Source organism: Macrobrachium nipponense, chromosome 4, assembly GCF_015104395.2.
Source record: "Macrobrachium nipponense isolate FS-2020 chromosome 4, ASM1510439v2, whole genome shotgun sequence".
Classification (NCBI taxonomy): domain Eukaryota; kingdom Metazoa; phylum Arthropoda; class Malacostraca; order Decapoda; family Palaemonidae; genus Macrobrachium; species Macrobrachium nipponense.
The window spans coordinates 57,650,515-57,657,619 of record NC_061100.1 but is presented as its reverse complement, the minus strand read 5'-3'; the positions used below and the strand labels follow the sequence as shown (position 1 = coordinate 57,657,619).

General features: G+C 44.7%; 1 protein-coding gene across 1 annotated transcript in view; it reads right to left on the bottom strand.

Moving 5' to 3' along the window:
• The window catches only part of LOC135210934 (intraflagellar transport protein 81 homolog), a gene marked incomplete in the record, with an annotated part of 587,949 nt that extends 581,265 nt beyond the window's left edge, over positions 1–6,684 (bottom strand). Inside the window, 1 exon segment of the mRNA XM_064243906.1 lies at positions 6,548–6,684.
• Between the last annotated feature and the right edge of the window lie 421 nt (positions 6,685–7,105).

Sequence of the window (7,105 nt, the reverse complement as noted above, 5' to 3'; positions counted from 1 at the left end):
GTGAGAGATCTTAAAATCACAAGTTAGTGTTTTAAAATCAATGCAAGTGTAAGTGCAGTGGAGGGTGCGACCGCTTGGACCTGTCGTGCTCCTAGTCCTAGACCTCTTCCAAGCTCACCAACCCCTGTGAGAAGGAAAGTCGACCGACGAAGGGAGGCGAGAGGCTTTAGCTCCCGAGCGGCCGTCCCTCGAGCGTACCTGTTGACGACCCCAGGACGCTCGCCCTCGCCATTGGAAAGGCGAGGTTAAAGTGTTTTATTCGTCGTCTGACGACGCAGTACTCAGACAAGGCTGGACGCTAGGCTTCATAGGCTGGACGCCAAGACGCCAAGCGTCGAGAATTGTAGGCTGCAACTCCGGATCTCTTTGTTTTTCGGATACTTGCTCTCCTGCCAATATAAGACGCAAGATGTCGCACAGGCGGCCGTCACCTTTGGCAGGAGGTAAGGAAGTATCGGACGAAGGGAGACTTTCGGTGCTTGTTGCAACTCCTGACCGCTCCCCTTTCGACTCCGATGCTTGCTCTCCTACCAAACTAAGACGCAAGATGTCGCACAGGCGGCCGTCGTCTTTTGAGAGGATTAAAGGAAGTATCGGACGATTGGATGCCTTCAGTTCATTCTCCAGCCCCTCCTGCGGCGTGACATTCGTCTCTAGCCGAACACGATGGAGAGAGAGATACTGAGGTTTAGGCTTCCCCAACTGTCCCCAGCAGCAGGAAAACAGTCTCCCAAATCGGTCTTCAGCCCCCTGGGGTGGATCGCTGGACCGCAGTTTAAGGGAAGCTGTCTACAACTCGGTCTTCAGCCCCCTGGGTGGATCGCTGGACTGTAGTTTTTCCTTACTTCAAGATTTGCAGCAGAAGCTCTCCTCTTTAATGCAATCTTAATCAAGACCCCTTAAAAGACAGACATCCAGTATAGCAGGACGCCAAGCGTCAAGAACTGCCAGGATGTAGTCATTGTAGCAGCCAGGCGTCGAGAAAAGTGTGCTACATCTCCTGAACGCTTCTCTTTCGACTCCGAAGCTTGCTCTTCTACCAAGCTAAGACTCAAGATGTCGCACAGGCGGCCGTCGTCATTGGCCAGACGATTGGATGCCTTCAGTTCATTCTCCAGCTCCTCCTGCGGTTTGGCATTCGTCTTCAGGACATTCGCCTCTAGCTGAACAGGATGAAGAGTGATATTGATGTTGCGGCTTCCCCAGTCTGTCCCCAGCACCAGGAAGCATTCTCCAAATCGGTCTTCAGCCCCCTGGGTGGATCGCTGGACCGCAAATTTTCCTTACTGCAAGACTTGCAGCAGAAGCTCTCCTCATTAATGCAGTCTTATCAGCCTGCTACAAGCAAGACAGCATACGTCAAAAGCTGGGACGAAATGCTGGACGCCAGGACTTAAAACGTCAAGGTTCTCGGCACCTAGACGACAGACGTCAATATTCTGGGCAACAGGACGCCGAGCGTCAATAACCTGGATGCCAGGACGTCAGGCGTCGAGATTCTGGACTCCAGGATGCCAGGCGTCAAGATGCTGGAAGCCAGCTGGACGCTAGGACGACAGGCGTCAAGAGGCTGGACGCCAGGACGCCAGGCGTCAAGATTCTGGACTCCAGGACACCAGGCGTCAAGATTCTGGAAGCCAGCTGGACGCCAAGACGCCGAACGTCAAGTATTTGAACAGCAGGACGCCAAATGTCATGAAGTTCTACACCAGGAAGCCGAGAGTCAGGATTCTCGACGCCAGGACACTGGCAGGTGTCAAGAAGATTCTTCGGAAGCACCGACAAAGCATGACATCGCTACGTCGGTTATGGGTCGATCAGAAGAAGGGAAGGATGACCCCCCTCCCTCTCCTTTTCGTCCGATGAAAGACTTTTCTGACGAAGAGAATCAGAGAGATCTACAGCCTTTGTCAGGCTTGAAAAGACTTATGAAAGTTTTTCACGGAACTTTTTCCGGAAAACTTTGTTCCAGCTGCCCCTCATTCCCCCCCTTCAGAGTTCACTCGAGAGAAGGCAACTGAGAAGTCCGACTTTACAAAGATGGTGCTATCACGCTCTCCGAAGAGAGCGTTTGAAAATTAGGAAAGAAGGGATGTATACGAAGAGAGACCAAGGAAAGACAGCTTTCTCATTTCCTCCAGCCAGATTAGCATCCAGATCTAGCATCTGGTATGATACTGGAGAGGCTCTCGGTCTGGGAATTCCTGCGTCTTCCCAAGGGGACTTCTTGAGTCTTGTGGACTCTTCTCGTCGGACGGCCATGGGAAAGACGAAGGTTTTTTGGTTACCTCTGAAATGGACCACCTCCTCAAAAAGTTTTTTTTTTAGAGCTTTTCGAGGTATTTAATTTTCTTAGACTGGACTCTGTGATCTTTGGGGAAAAAAATAGAAACCTTCAAGTCTGCTGATACAGAAGAGCTTGTTTACCTGATGTCTTGTATTGACAAAGCTCTTCGAGACGGGTCGAACGAATTTGCGGCTTCTTTCTCTGCGGGATCCTGAAGTAAAGAATCCAAATGTGTTCTTTCCTTTCGAATGGGTGTGACGCGGAACTGCTGTTTGCATTGGACCTGTTTTATGCGCTCTTTCAGCACAAGAGTTGGTGAATTAAGTCCACTCTGCCTTAGCCCAAAAGGCCACGCAGGACTTAATATCGAGAATCTCCGATAATTGTTTTTTTTTACGATAATCGGGTACCTCGCTGAATGCTCGAATTCCTGGAATTTCTAGCGTTTGCAAGAAAAATTACTACTGAAGTAAAGAATATCTCTCAGTAGATGACCAACCCTGGAATACAAAAGCGAACATCCAGTTTGGCTTGAATTTTTCGTCTTGGGGTTTTCTTGTTTTTCGCTTTTGAAGCTTTCCTTAAGGGAAGACTTCTCCTTCAACTCTCTTGACTAGAGAAGGAAGGGTTTAGATTTCCAATCCTTATTCTCATTCCTCGAACGGAAAAGAATTTAGGATGGAAGTCGTTGTACAGAAATCTACAAATATACGTCTTGTATTACCCTCGAGACATGATTCTGTTAAACAGTTGAATTGTCCGGGGGGTAGTCGCATACCGTAGTTTATTTCTACGGTTTGTGACCGGGAGACTTATATCCTAATAAAACTGCAACTCGGGACTGTCTACATCCCAGGAGTTACCAGTTTCGATTTTTAAGATACTAATGGTATGGTCATGACAACACCACCTCAGTTTTTGTATTTACCGAAATTCATTTCGTTTAAATATAATTGCTCGAGCATGAGAGATTCCTTTTTTAACGCTCGATTATTCTAGCCGAACGCATTTCTTCAAGGAATAGATTCTTGGCAACTCAGGATAGCTAGGAAGCAAGGACTAACTGAGTAGGGTACTGCAGAAGACACCCCAGTACTAGCTGGCTCTCCGTGATGCAAGCTTGTGTTATGTCTCTATCTCCTACAATCATTGACTACCGAATTTTTTCTCTGTCCAACAATATCGGGCTTAGGTCTCTGATTAACAAGGATTCTCGCATATATGAATGACACCCTCTACATCCCCTTGGATATTGCGAGAACTTTCAACAGAGATATATATTCTAGACTTTTTCATCTTTATGTTTACCGCACGGTAACAGAGGTCTTTACTAGTCTCCCACTGCATCGCATTGCGGGAATGCAGAATGTTTTTCTTCAGACATCTGAGTTTGTCTTTATAATATCTTTTATTCGGAGGGGTGCAATTGTTCATTGTTCACCCCGAATTGACAGATATATACGGAAGACATAGCCTGCTCCCCGACCTGCCAGCTCTACTTCCATATGATCAGCCCACGAGAAGTAGTACTTTCATGTGTTTTTTCATTACTGGAAATCGCTCCCGCTTTCATTACAACAACAACTTACAACAATGAAATAGCTGTTAGCGTTTTCAGTCCTTTGTAAGCACAGGTTCAGAATCTTGAGAATCCTTCTCTCGATTCGGTTGTGAAGACGTAGGTTGCATACACTTTCCACCTTAGTCTTCAATGAAACATAGTGTTGTTTTCTTCTTAGCTGAGATTCAACTACTATGAGAATATCTTGCCATTAAGGACCTCGGTCTCTAGAAGGCAATTGACTTTCGCCTATTGGGCACATGCCTTAAGAGAATCATCACTTCGTTAAGAGATTCACCACCTCGCCGTCCAGCATCAGTGACAAAAAATAGACAATTTGTATGGTCTCTCGGCATAACCCTTTAAAAGGCAAAGATCACGTGACTTTCTCGGATGCTTAGACAACTTGCCTCACAACGCAGTCAATTGGCAGCTGTCAGAGCGCCCGAGTCAGTTAACGGTCTACGCTGTGGACTTAGTAGGTTGTTCCAGAACAATCATTACTTAATCCTAATAGATTGTCCCAGTATCCATACCATGGACACCCCCATGGAGTGTCGCTGTCTTATGTCCTATCCATTGCCGAGAAGAAGAATCTTCGCTGCAATAGGATAGGAGAATAAGAGATCTTCGCTGCAGACTTTAAGAGAAGTCGTAACGTTACAACCTCAAACCATTAAGCGATACATAACCAGGTTCACAGATGTCTCCAATGACAGGAACTTAAAACGTGTCTGAATATATAGATCTCCAAGACCTTCTCAGATCCTTCGACACTACTAAGGCGAGACTACAGTCCCCTCCAGCATGGAATCTGGACGTAGTCCTGAAGTTTCTCATGAGTGATAGGTTCGAACCTTTATAGGAAACGTCATTTAAGGACCTCACCATGAAAACTCTTTTTAGTTAGTCTAGCAACAGCGAAAAGAGTCAGTTAAATGCCTTCAGCAAAGCTGTAGGTTTCAGACAGGGTAATGCTATCTGCTCTCTACAGCGGGGTTTTCTAATGAAGAACGAACGCCCTTCTCAGCTCTGGACCAAATAGTTATAGATTCCAAACCTGTCGGATCTCTCAGGTAAGGAAGTAGAGAGAGTTCTTTGTCCGGTAAGGGCCCTGAGGCATTATCTGGAAAGAACGAAGCATTTACGTGACCATTCAGAGGAACTTTGGTGTTCTGTCAAAAAGCCCTCTCTGCAAATGTCAAAGAATGCGCTATCCTTTTTTTTTATAAGGCATTTAATCAAGGAAGCACATTCAGCATGTAATGAAGTGGATCTCAGGCTACTGAAAAGTGAAGACTCATGAGGTTAGGGCCGATGCAAACTCTGTAGCTTTTAATCAGAATAGATCCCTTCAAAATATCCTGGACGCAACCTTTTGGAGAAGCAAATCAGTGGTTGCCACGCAATATCTGGGGCAAGTGCAAACTCTGTATGAAGACTGCTACGCGTTGGGACAGTTCGTAGCAGCTCATCCAGTAATGGGACAAGGGTCTACCCCTGAAATCCCATAACCCAATACCCTTGTTCTTACCTTGGGACTATTGGTATTTTGTGGTTGTTTGTGGAGACTGGATGCAGTCTCCCACAATCATTGATCCTTAGTCAGGTGGTCAACTTGTTCCTTGGTAGCGCCCGGAACAAGGGTATTGTAGGGAGTCTAGTCACATAGAGGTTTAACCGGTTGACAGTCTCCAAGAGGTCTTCAGCCCCCTGAGTGGATCGCTGGATCTCATAAGGAAAGCAGACATACTGAATCAGGATATCATTGAAGTCAGCTTCCTTAACAGGTACGAACCCGTAAGTTTGTTTTGATTAACTCATATGTCAGTTCCAACGATGATAGCTGTCTCTGACCCTCCACCAAAGGTGTCAATCAGCTATATATATAACTACCAGGTGAGTTAGATGTTTGAAAATGTTATTTTCATGATAAAATAAATTTTTGAACATACTCACCTGGTAGTTATATATAATTAAATTCCCACCCTCCTCCCCTCTAGAGACTATGGGCATGGAAGATCTGAGGAATAGTTGGAACGGTTCTACGTACCTGGGTAGAGGGCGCACAGGTGGTGCACCTGACTACCCAATCGGCGATTGCCGCGAGTTTTGAATTTCTGCCGTGACGTCAGGGACGTAAGATATATATAACTACCAGGTGAGTATGTTCAAAAATCTATCATGAAATAACATATTTATTTAAAAAACAAATAAACCAGAAGATCCCACCGGGAAAATGATCAACGACCAGTCAGCAAGAGCTCACAAACACACGTCTTCATCGGAAGATGGCCGAAGGCAAAGTGGAGTGTTTACATCTAGGCAGGCTGGCCTACCTGCCTGCCACACGGTAGTTACTGCCTAACCACTTGTCCAAGAATTTAACAGCCGTATTTCCAGCTACCCCGAAAGTAATTCCTTAAGTAAAGGACCGAGGGTTTGTATATCGTGTAGGAACAAATAAATACTTAATTAAGTAAATATACTTAAAAAATTATTTTTTAATACTTACCTCTCCATTGTTTATATAGGTTTTACTACCACTGGCATGGAAGTAAAAGCTATACTGTATGTAATGGGGAGGTAAAGTTCATTTTAAAAATATACTGATCTTATACCATATTGAATTCTGATGGAAGATTCAAAGAAATGAAATTGAGATCAGTCTCAAACTAATAAAGAGGACCAGGACTAACCTGTATTAACTGTTCAGGTAAAAGAGCATCAAAGGTTATGAGGTTGTAATTCCGATTATAAGGTGGCTTGTTCAGTTCACCAACAATAAACTTCAATTCCTCACTCATTCTTACAAATGTGGCAAAAGTACTTCTAGAAAATCTGGAAAAAAACCAGCACTGTTATTTTCTTCAAAAATTCAAAATAACAACTATCTAGCAATATCATTACAGTACATACTGCATTAAATTAGTATAAATTATTTCTGGGCTCAGCTCGTGTCGGCCTATGAAATATCCTTAAGTTCATTATTTCTAGGTAAAATAATCCTAAAATTACCAGAGAAAAAATCAAATCAAGAAAATGTCAGTTAAACTGACTCGCTCACTCTATAAAAGAAGTGTCGGTATGGTAATAGGGGCAAGTGAGATCACTACCACGAGTCATTTACCATTTAGACCTTCCATCACAAAATCCCCCACCTGAGAGAGCTGATACTAAAGGGTGATGCGTCCGCTACTACTACTACTACCGACGCCAAGCGGAGAGCAGCGCCTCTAGCGGTCATCCTTAATATT